The sequence below is a fragment of the Cebus imitator genome, unplaced genomic scaffold (assembly GCF_001604975.1).
Source record: "Cebus imitator isolate Cc_AM_T3 unplaced genomic scaffold, Cebus_imitator-1.0 Scaffold18, whole genome shotgun sequence".
Taxonomy (NCBI): domain Eukaryota; kingdom Metazoa; phylum Chordata; class Mammalia; order Primates; family Cebidae; genus Cebus; species Cebus imitator.
This window is the reverse complement of record NW_016107333.1, coordinates 15,243,654-15,255,517: the sequence shown is the minus strand read 5'-3', so window position 1 is coordinate 15,255,517 and position 11,864 is coordinate 15,243,654.

Here is an 11,864-nt window from a genome sequence, read left to right as displayed (position 1 = left end):
AAATAATATATCTCACTAGTTTTATACTGATTACATGTTGCAATGATAATATTTAGATGTATATTAAGTTAAATAAAAATTAAGGCTGGGCGTGGTGGCTCACGCCTTTAATCCCAGCACTTTGGGAGGCTGGGGTGGGCAGATCGCTTGAGGTCAGGGGTTTGAGACCAGCCTGACCAACATGGTGAAACTCATCTCTACTAAAAATACAAAAATGAGCTGGGTGTGGTGGCAGGCGCCTGTAGTCCTAGCTACTGGAGGGGCTGAAAAAAGACAATACCTTGAACTTGGGAGGCAGAGGTTGCAGTGAGGAAGTTGCAGTGAGCTAAGATGGCACCATTGTACTCCAGCCTGGGTGACAGAGCGAGACTCCATCTCAAAAATGAAATAAAATAAAATTACTTTTAGCAGTGTCTTTTAAATTTTTATAAAGTAAATCTTAGAAAATGCAAAAGTTTAAAAATTGTCATATCAATCCCTCAAGATAACTCTTTCTACAGGAAGCCTTTTTCAGGAGTCTCAGCCAAAAGTAATTTCTTCCTCATTGAATTTCTTCTGTGTGTGATTCTGAAATGTGCTACACAGAGAACCACCCAGGGTGTGCCTAAAAAACCACCAGCTACCCAAGCCAATTCAATCATCATTTCTGGGGATGGGATCTACAAGCAATACTTAATAAAATCAACATGGAGAAATAGCAATGGGTCAGACAGTGGCACTTAGTAGATGCTTTTGTCTCCTTTACTAGATTTAAGGTATGCAACTTTGCATCCTCCATGCTACAAGGTTTTATATGTCACAGGTCATCAATAAGTGTCATTAAATAAATGCTGAAAGTTGAAAAGCATTTCCATAAATAGAATCACTGTAGGTAAATCTAGCAAATTCTGTCAATTATGGGGTTCTTACCACAATCCTATGTGGGTACTATTATTATTCCCATTTTTATGAAGATGAGAAAATGAGTTCTCTGCAAATGAAATAAAGTAGATGTGACATCCCACTAACCAGTGACAGGGTCAGGATTTGAACACAGATTGAATTGACTGCAAAGCACCAATGGGTAATTACCATTGTCCTGGAAAAATGGCAGACATCATTGTGCTCTATATTGACTATGACCAAAACGCAGTCTATCCAGAAAAGCGTGAGACTGATAAGACAGGAGAAAAACTTATACCTTTATGACAGGAGTTGAGCGGTGGCACTGAGTAAAGAAGAAAGTTTAGTTTGTACTGAAGGGGAGAGTACATTTGAATATGTTGCAAAAGCTTACATTTTGAGATTTTCTCATATTAGAATGAAAATCTTTGAGTAAATCGTAGCCAACTAAATCATATGTTGGGATGAATTCAATTCATCAAACATTTTTTGAGGGTCTCCTATGTGCCAGGCACATAGGTCCTTAGTACACAATAAAGTAGAGCCTGACACATAGTAAACATTAGGGATGCTGCATACATTGTTGAATTCCTGAATGCCTGAGTAACGATTTATAAAACACAGTTTCTGCTCGAAAGGTACTCACAGTTTGGTGGGGAAAACAGTTAGGAGACAATTACAGCACCATCTGATCTGTGCTATAAAAGAGCTAAATCCAGAGGGGAGAGTGGGCATAAGAACATAAGGGCCACCTAGCTGAAGACCCCCTGTGGAAGACAAAGTCCACAGTCCTTAATCTCTTGCATAGAGAGGAAAGTTTCCAGCGACAGAATGCTATGGATCTCTTCTACTTAAAATATCCAGGATCCAGGAGTATGCCCAGCTATTTTTAATTAGCACTGCCAATAGGAAACGTATTATCTCATGGAATGTAATGACATCCATGCAGGAACCCTAGAAACCTAAGCATACCCTCAACTCTATCTCCTCCTTCCCTGCCTGTGTTCAATTGGCTGCAAACTCCTTCCTAACAGTCCTCCTTAATGGCTTTCTAATCTGCCCCCTGTAGTGTCCATCTCCGTTGCTACCACTGTAGTTTGGGCCCTGATAAATTCTCTCCTGAATTACCGTGTCAGACTCCCAGTGCATCTCTCTGTCCCCATCTTACCTTTTTCTCCCCCCCTACAGCTGGAGAGATCATCCCAAGAAGCAAAGCTGATCACAATCCTCTCTGTCTCTGAATCTTAAGTGCTCTCTATTACACACAAGATAAAATATAACTCCTTATTTAACATACCTTTCAGGTCTCTACTTGAATCTTCTCTTTTATAGCCTGTGATTCTGATGTACAGAATTGATTACCTATCTTGTATCTTGTGGTGGTGGATGATGTTTCTAAGCGTACCCCAGGCTGCTGCTTTATCTTGAACTCTACATTCCTCCTTCAGCCTACTGAAGTAGGCTTTCTCCGACTTACCTTCCAAATCTCAGCTGAGATGTGACTTCCTTAACAAGCCTTTCCTTGCTTGCCAAGTCTGGGTAGGGGATAGCTCAATCTTCTAATATAATAGTTATCACACTGCATTACAATTATTTTCCCCACTTGAGCCTGAGCGTCCTGCATTAGAGAGAAGTCAGAGTCCTTCCAGTGTCTACCTCTTATGCCTAGCAAAGACCCTATCACTGAATAGAAACTCAATGAATGCGTGTTAGGGTAGCTTCTCTAGTCAGTCAACACCGTAACAAATACCCTCTCTCCTTGAGTACGTATGAGAATCTAATTAGCGAGGCTAACCTAAGAAATTTCTGCAAGTCAGAGGTCAGATGTTGGTGGTTAACAGAGATCTGCAGGTTGTCCCAATGGATGAGGACCAACTAAGCAATATGCGTTATATAATCAGTGCTAACTGAACAGAGTAGAGAAAATGAGCTTGGAACCAAAAGCTATCCCTTGGCCAGTCTAGTCAGTACAAAACTGTCTAAACCATCATTTAGCTAGCCATCTGGAAATACCTAGTTTCCCAAAGAATACCCTGACAGCCAAAATTGAAAAAATTTCCCATCACAAGTGAGGTTTTTTTTTTTTTTAATTTTCTGTTCCAAAGACAAGAATATATAAGTATGTAATCTTCTATACAAACGACAATAATCGAAAAGTCTGAGTGTGGTATGAACTTCATATCTTATTATGCATTATGTTTTATTAGAGTGAGTGATATCAAAGTTAATAATGTGAAGTTTTTGTGTAGGAACTGCTACTATTGTCAGTAAAAATACAATGCTGAAACAAAATTATACAAAAAGGAAATATCATACTTTTGTTTCTAAAGGATTTGCATTAAACTCAAAGAGAGCAAATAATGAAGAATGAAAGGAGGCTTTGTTATTCAGCAATTTCTGTGATCTGCCAAAATGTCAAATAAACCATTTAATCAATCAGAAAATTAAAGAATGTGGCAAACCTCAAGGTAGTTTGAGATTACAGCTGTGCAAAGTACTTCAACTGTAGCATGGAGCTATGTCACAATAACAATTACTTCATGACTCATTTTTCTATAACTTTGTTGATGCAAAAATGCAATTTAGGTTTCAAATTAATTGCAGCTGTGCTCCCATTTGAATCTTGTATACTTTATTTGAGGATGTTTTCACAAATTCTTCCAACTTCTACTTTAATGAGTCTCGCTTTGATAGGGAGGCTATGTCTATTAAAAAGGAATTATTGCCATATTTCAGCCCAAAATTCAATTATAATCCTCAAATATATTTATTTGTATAATTATGTAGTGAAATCGTGCTTGGGAGGCGATTTGAGGTTTTTGAAATAAACATGAAATATTCTGATAACTTATCCCAGGATGGAGAAATTATTCAAGCAATCATTCAACAAACATTGAGTTCCTTCTATGTACCAGGCCTTCTGATAAATGTCAGAGGAAAATAGGGACAAACCAGAAACAGTTCCTGCTTTCATGGAGTATCAATTATAGTTGAGAAGAAAAACATGGATGAATTATGCAAATGAATAATTGATTAGAAAGCAAGTCAAATGCTCTGAGAGAAAGAAGTATCCTTTGATGGGAATAAGTAACAGGTGAACATGACCTGGGCTAGAAAGCTAGGAGTGTGATAAATGGGAGGAGAATCTGAAGGCTGAGCAGATGTGAACTAGAGAAAGGTGAAGAAATGGGCCTGGAAATGCTTCCAGGTGAAGGCAGCTATGAGGGTGGGAAGAGGTGAGAAGGCATAAACATGTTTGAGGAAGCAAGAGATGCTAAGGTGAGTACAGTGTCCAAAGAATAAGGATAAGACTGGAGGAGTAAACAGGGCTGAAATCATGCAGCACCGATGGGCCATGGTGGTGACTTGGGCCTTTATTTTAACAGAACTGGCAAGTCATTGAAGGGTTTTAAGAAAGAAAGAAAGAAAGTCAACATGTCAGACTTGAATTTGAAGAGCTAAGCCTGGCTACACTGTGAGACTGGAGGCCCAGAGAGGATTCAAAACACATTGGAAATGGAGGCCATGGCAGCAGTTCTGGCATGTTGACCTTGGGTAGTGGTGGTAAGGACAGAGAGACACAGATGGATTTAATAGATATGGAAGACATAAAAATCAATATGACTTTCAATTAGATTAGAAATGGGTTACAAAATTATTTCAAGAATTATTCCTGGACTTCTGTTTTCCCCAAACAGCATAACCTGCTAAGATAGGAAAACATGTAGAAGGCCCAGGTTTAGGGCAGAAGATAACTAATCTGTTTTGAACTTGTTGTAAGTGATATACCTTTGAAGCATTCTAGTGGCAATGTCAAGAAGAACTTAGATATATGGATTTGGAATTCAGAAGAGATCAGGGGAAGAAGTTATTGACTCCATGGACCTGGAGGAGATTTCCCAGGGAGAGAAGAGGAAAAGATCTAGGCCTGGGAAAATACCCCAAATCTTAAGTAACTTCAGACTAAATATTTGGGAAAAAGTGAAAAAACCTGCTAAGAAGCTGTAGCTAGAGAGATGAGAGAAAAACAGAAAATTATTGTGTCATAGAGACCAGAATGACGCAAAAGAGAATATATATATGTAACGCCACTGATCAGCAGGATAGATTGCTACGGAGAAGTCAGTAAATGAGGATTTAAATAGTTCATTAGATTTAGCTACACGGAGATGATTGGTGACCTTAGCAGCAGCTATTTACAGAGATAAGTCATGGGTTATAAGGCAAATTTGACTGAACTGAGAGCAAGGAGGAAAAAAGTAAAGATGGTTATAATCATAATAGTATTAGCTTACACGTGTATAACATTTACTATGTTCCAGGCGCTATTTTAAGTTGTACCTCACTTAATCTCTACAACAACCGTATGAGAAACATCCTGTGGAATTACCATTCCTCTATAGAGAGGTTAAATGACTTCTCCAAGGTCACACATGATGACAATTCTCTGAAGAAGTTTTGTACATAAAGGGAGGGAACATTTATTTGGCAAAGTAGCTGAAAATTGAGGAAAAAGACTGAAAAGCTTTAGAGTTGACTTGTCCTCACCCTTTAAGGAAAACCCCCCTGGTTTGTTCATGTAGAAATAGAAAATGTGTTTGTATCCCCTCAAAGATAGAGGTGCGGCTTCTATTTTTATACCCATCAAGAGAAATGGGGTTTCATCTCTCAACCATGGTTCAGGAGATACTGAGCCCTGCTCAGCTAGCCAAGGAGGATCAGAATGAAAAATGTTCTGTGTAAAAGTTATCACCCTCAACCTAAGAATTCATTTGAATTTCATTTTTATATCTGTAAAACAATAATAGGAGGAACTACTTTGAATCCTTATTTAAGATATGGATATGGAGACTGGAAGAATGTCAACTCTGTGTTCTCTAGTTTTATGATGTTCTCTAGTGTTGATCATTGTGGCCTCCTTCCTCTGAAACCAGAGTTCATTCCACTTCTCCAGGAGACCTTCTCTGATTCCCCCAAAGGAATTGCCCTATATATCCATTAAACCCTGGGCGTCCCTTTTCACAGCGTTCATTCCACTTTCACCGCTCACTCAGTCTGTTTCCCTGTCACCCCCACAATGCCATTCGTCCCCATTGGGGACCCTGCCTGCTTTGTTCTTGGCAACATCCTTAGTCCCAGGCACAGGACTTGGGACATCAATCAGCAAATAAATTTCAAATCAACACATTACATTTCAAGTGAAATGACATTTTTGTCTTTTTCATGTCTGCTTCCAATCTAATAACGCTGGAGATATTATATCTTCATAGTCTCCATAGTGCTGTTATGGTTTTCAAGCATTCCTACTTATGTATCTCTTGAGCAGAGCTTCAAAACAACCTGAAATGGGAAGGATGGAAATCACCCCCAAATTAGAGGGTTAATTTGGATTTGGATTTGATAAAAGTGAAAAAGCTATTTATTGAAATTAGTTTCTATAATTTGAACAAGAAGGGGCCATAACCAAAAGGTATACATTTTAAATGAAGATAACATTTGCAAAAGCAAAATGAGGAACTTGGGCTTCAAAGGAGTAAGTTTGGCCACACATCTAGCCAGAAGCAGAGGAGGACCCTCTCACTGTATTAATAATCCCACTGTCCTGTTTCCCAGCCGCCATTGAACACAACGTCTTCTGTTTCATTATCAAAAGCTTCTGTAGATTGCCACAGGGTGGTTGAGCCTCTTTCAAATATCTACTTCCTCAGTTCCCCTTCGGTTTTGATGTAACACCCTAGTAGAATTAGATTATAAGACTTCCTCACCTGTGCTGCTGCATAGGAGGTGGAGAAAGTCTGAAAATCCTCCCCACAGAGACCTAGGGATCCTTGACACTTTGCTCCCTGCTGGGAGGCAGGAAACCTACTACACGGGTGCTCAGAAGCTTTTGCCCAGATAGGGCAATCCCTACCTGTTCTAGCATCATTCTCATCTTTACCAAGAATATGGGGAAAGGCTGGCAATATGGACAGAGAGAAATGGAGGGGCTGAGAGGGCTTGCAAGCTTTCCCTCAACTGGGCAGGATCAATGGTCAGAGGCAACAGGGAGAGGGGAATGTATACGAGAGGTGATGAGCACTCACTGTTTGACCTTAAACCTCTGATGAGAAGTAGAAGTGAAGCAATCTGACTATATCCCCTTACACAAAGCATAGAAGGTAAGTTTGGAACTGAGAGACAGTATCTTGATAATTGGCACACCTAATTTGAGTCATGTTCTGGGTCTGAGGACTGACATCAGGGTTATGATGAGAATACTTTGAAAAACATCCCAGGCAATTGCAATCTCTAAAAGCCTTACTTTCCAAATCCTGAAGAAAAAAAATGAGGGCAATAACTTCCTAGCGAGTTGAGAGAATTAATCAAGAAAATTTATGTAAAACATATGGTGTCTAAAAGGCTATTAGTGGATTATTGTCTTCTTAGTTTCAAAGCATCTCAGAGAGGAAGATGGTGCAGAAATGGAATGAGAGGCAGGAAAGCCACAAACATCTTAAAGAAAAAGTTGTTTTCTAGATTTGAGAGGCTACAACTGATTACAGATGGTGGGGGTCTCATTGGTTAAAAATTTGTATTTGATAAAACTGAGAAAAATAGTGACCGAAATTAGTTTCTATAATCTGGCTAAGAGGGGGCCATAACCAAGAAGTATATATTTTAGGTGAAAATAGTATTTGCAAAAGCATATGCAGTATTTGCTTAAAGCCTGGTTTCCTTTTGAGCCACATACCTTTCTGTCCTTGAATTTAACATAAATTTGTGCTCCTGAAACAAATGGATATGATCATATGTACACATCTACACACACAACCATAGTGAGCATCTATTCAATTTATTCATTATCATTCCCTTTTGATTTATCCTGTCATTTTGAGTCATCTGTTTACTTTACCTAGGCTATTACAATTTCTTTAGAGACATTACCACCTATTTGTAAATAATAGTGTAGTCTCCATAAATAGAAATTTCAAACATCCTGCATTTAGAGTAGTCACCAGTTAAGAATAAGACATATTTTCATATACTACTGATTTTTATCAGAACACAGTATCCTATTTAAACTCTTAACCGATTCATCCTTCAAAATCCGGGAATAAACAGCTCTTGTTTACTATGGATATTAACTACCATTTGATCTATGGCATTCATTCCTCTAACAATTAAATTCATGAGTAAGGTAAGAACATCATATCTGACAAAAGTCTTGTTAAGGCTTTTTTAATGCAGTAGAGAACCACAGGACTAGTCTTGAAGATTTCAAAGGAAAGGCAAAATATAATTTTAAGTTTATCATTAATGTATATTTCTCTACAGAGGAATTAGAGACTATATGTGCTTATCTGTGAAGATAGATGTTGGTATGTCTCCAAAGGCTTATATACACGTACATGCTGGTGTGAATCGTCATTCCCACAAAGTCTCCAAATGGCAATTTGCTGATAGCTCTGGAAAAGCCCAAGACCTTTCTCTTTAGTAGGAACACTAATTGTTTTAGTTTTATTCAAAGAAATTTAACAAATGCTGTTCATTTCTTGGTTGCCTTATAATTTTATGAAATTCACCAAAACAAAATTAAAAAAAAGACAAATGTGAAGGAGCTAGATTGTGCAAGAGGTTTAGATAAACAAAAGATTCTGGAGCAAGTTAACACAGTAAGTAGAACAGGAAGTGCAACTTCAAAGTTATATCATACACACCACAAACAGAGCTAATCTCTCAACATCTAGAGATACTCTCGTGGACATTTTGACCTTAATTATAACCAGGAACAGGTAGACACTGGTATTTAAGAGTTAGCATTGTGTACTATAATTTCGATTAGGTGACTCATGATTTTCAAATATTTTCAGGTGCTGACGTGAGTCACCAAAGTCTTGCGTCCCTCACTCCTACCCTGGCTAGTGGTCAGCAGCATGAGCTATGAACTCCATTTCCTCATATGTAGAATGGGGGATTGAAAAATATAACTTATGGTTTCTTTCCATTTCTAAAATGATGCTTTCATTCTAGAAATGTAAGATCAAAGTTGAAAAAGTAAATTTAAATAGCACATTTTAATAGACACTCCCAAAGAGAACAAAGGAATGGAGACAGCAAGGGAATCTGGTTAACTTTGTGCAAAACAACATAATGCTGATGAAAAAAAGAAGGTAAACAAAAATTTTCTGACATTTACTTCTGCTAGGAGTGTAGATTGGTACATTCCTGGAAAACAATTTGGTAATATTTATAAAGAGCCACAAAAATGCCCACTAATTTCTAACTCGGTAACTTTACTACTAAGAATTTATTATAAGGAAGAATAGAGATAAAAGTTGATGGGCAAAGAAAGATCCATCTCAGCATTATTTATAAGAGGGAAAACCAGGAAAGCAAAACTATGCCTCTTACAAGAAGATAATGGTTATAGCATGGTGAACTCAGGGAGAGAAATGTGATTCTTTGTTGTCATTACATATAATAGTGGTGTCTTGACACATTAATGTCAGGAAGTGCCATATATGTATTACTTCACTTAACAGATATTTGAATGTCTACTATGTGCAGACATGATTCTAGGCACCGGGGAAAAAGTAGTAAATACAGAGGAAGATTTATCTTCCAGCCCCCTGGGAGCTAGTGAGGTAAGACTATAAACAAAAAAAGAAACAGGTAAATATGTAGCATATCAGATGATGGAAAGTGCTATGGAGAAAAACAAGGCAGTGGGAGTATGGAAGAGGAGGAGACGTGGTTTTATAGCCACAGTGAGTGCAAGGCTCATTGATCAGAGACTTTGGAGCAGAGATTTGAGTCAGTGAGCTGGTGGACATGTAAATATCCAGGAAGGGTATTCTAGGTCAGGGAAACAATTTTTTTTTTTTTTTAAGACAGAGTTTCGCTCTTATTGCCCAGGCTGGAGTGCAGTGGCACAATCTCGCCTCACCACAACCTCCACCTCCTGGGTTCAAGCAATTCTCCTGCCTCAGCCTCCCAAGTAGCCGGGACTACAGGCTCATGCCACTGTGCCCAGCTAATTTTTGTATTTTTAGTAGAGACAGGGTTTCACCATGTTGGCCAGGAGGGTCTCGATCTCTTGGCCTCGTGATCCACCCGCCTCGGCCTCCCAAAGTGCTAGGATTATAAGCGTGAGCCACCGTGCCTGGCCAAGGAAAAAATTTTAAAGGCCCTGAAGCAGAAGTACATTTGGTGTATTTATGAAATACCCTAAAATCAGCAATGGGAAGAGTGGCAAGAGATGAGGTTGGAAAGATGGGGTGAATGCAGGCCATGTGAGCCTTGGGGGGGTCACTGTAAGAACTTTGAGCTTAATTAAGCAAGCAATTAAGTCATCAACATTTATTGAGCCCTCATTGTGTAACCTAATTTTGGACAACCAATAAATTGCTTATGTATTCCCTGCTAAAACACACTCTCAGAATGTTTGTTATCTCTTGGCTGGAAAGATTTTTTAAATGTCCAATTAAGCAGATGAAAGAGAAAAAAGCTAATGGAATGAAACAATGAACTGTAAGGGCAAACATGATTACCTTGAACCAACCAATTTATTTTGCATTCTTCTTAATAAGGATAAAGGTGAAGAGAAAGGTAAAAAGGCCTGGTATCCCTGCCTTCCATCTCTGAATTATCATGTTTCCAAGTCTCTATGGAAGGTTCCGAGGGCCATCTAATAGAATCAAGAGAGATTTTCCTCAAACCCCATCCCGCTCCACCTTTTGGCCAACAGTGTTTCAAATCCAAGAACAGTCTAATCCATAAAAACAGGGCCTTGGAAAACCCTTTCTGGAGTAGCTACCTTACAGAGATATGATTCCAGGAATTGGCTTAGAAGTGGAAACCCTGAGGTTCATGACCAAGAGGGTCACTTTGGTGCTCACTGAGGTTCTGGGTCCTGCTCTCCTCGTAGACCCCACCCTCACCCCAAGCTGTAGTTCTGTTTCTCCCTCAGTCATGCCTCACTGCAGATGCGGGTGACTTTGCTGATAAAGATGGGTAAGAGGGAAGGTGTGTGCCAGCATGAGCTCATTTGCATCTGAGCAACACAGTGTACATGCCTACTTGGCGAGGTCCAAATTGTGATGAAAAAGACCAGGCTTTACTATTTGAACCATGGATTCAATATCCCTGTTAGCACTCAAATAGTGAGATAAGATTTCCAAACTCTCTATTTCACCTTCTTATGAGGCCTACCAACTCCATAGCACCATTTTGGGATTTGAATATGTAAGACAATGTATGGTTTTTTTCTTAAGCTGCCCAAACCCAGATCCCATGAATATTGTCCTCCAATAACTAAGACAATGTTTTCGGTGAGAACTCTGATGAGAAATTTCTCATAAGGGCATGGAGTGAAGCAACGTGAGAAGGATGGCTCTGCCCCGTTGTCACACTCTCATTTTTTCCTGATCCTCGTGTCTCCTGCTTGTGCCCAGACCAGTAGCAAGATTGTGAGATTTACTCATTCTCTTGCTGAGGGAGATCACCTTTCATCGCAGCATTCTGCTCCACTGGCCAACATATTTATATGCACCTTACGTAGGAATACCCTGTGAGATTTACTGCCAGCCAATACCTTAAAAAAAATCAGAATCTGGTGTCAGGATCAATATCCAGAGCTATTGGGAGCCGCTGAGCCCTTCTTGGCAACCATTGCTTTTGCACAAGTTGCCTCAGAGAGGCAGCAAGTATTGGAATTCAGATACAACCATGTAAGGGTACAGGGAAGGGGAAAGCAGGCAAATGCATGGCCATTCCTGAAATCATGGGCATGCTGGAAGCTTAGACTTATCTCATCCCATATGGGTAATAGCTGATTGCAGCCCACTGAGACTCAGCAGTAATTAACTAATTAAGTAAGTGTGTCCATTAAAACCTACTATCTGCTTCAAATGGTACTTGTGAAGATATTTAGAAGTAAATCTATTCTCCGGGGTAGAATACTTTGTGTGCTGGAAAAATTCCCAAGAACCACTCAAACTTTT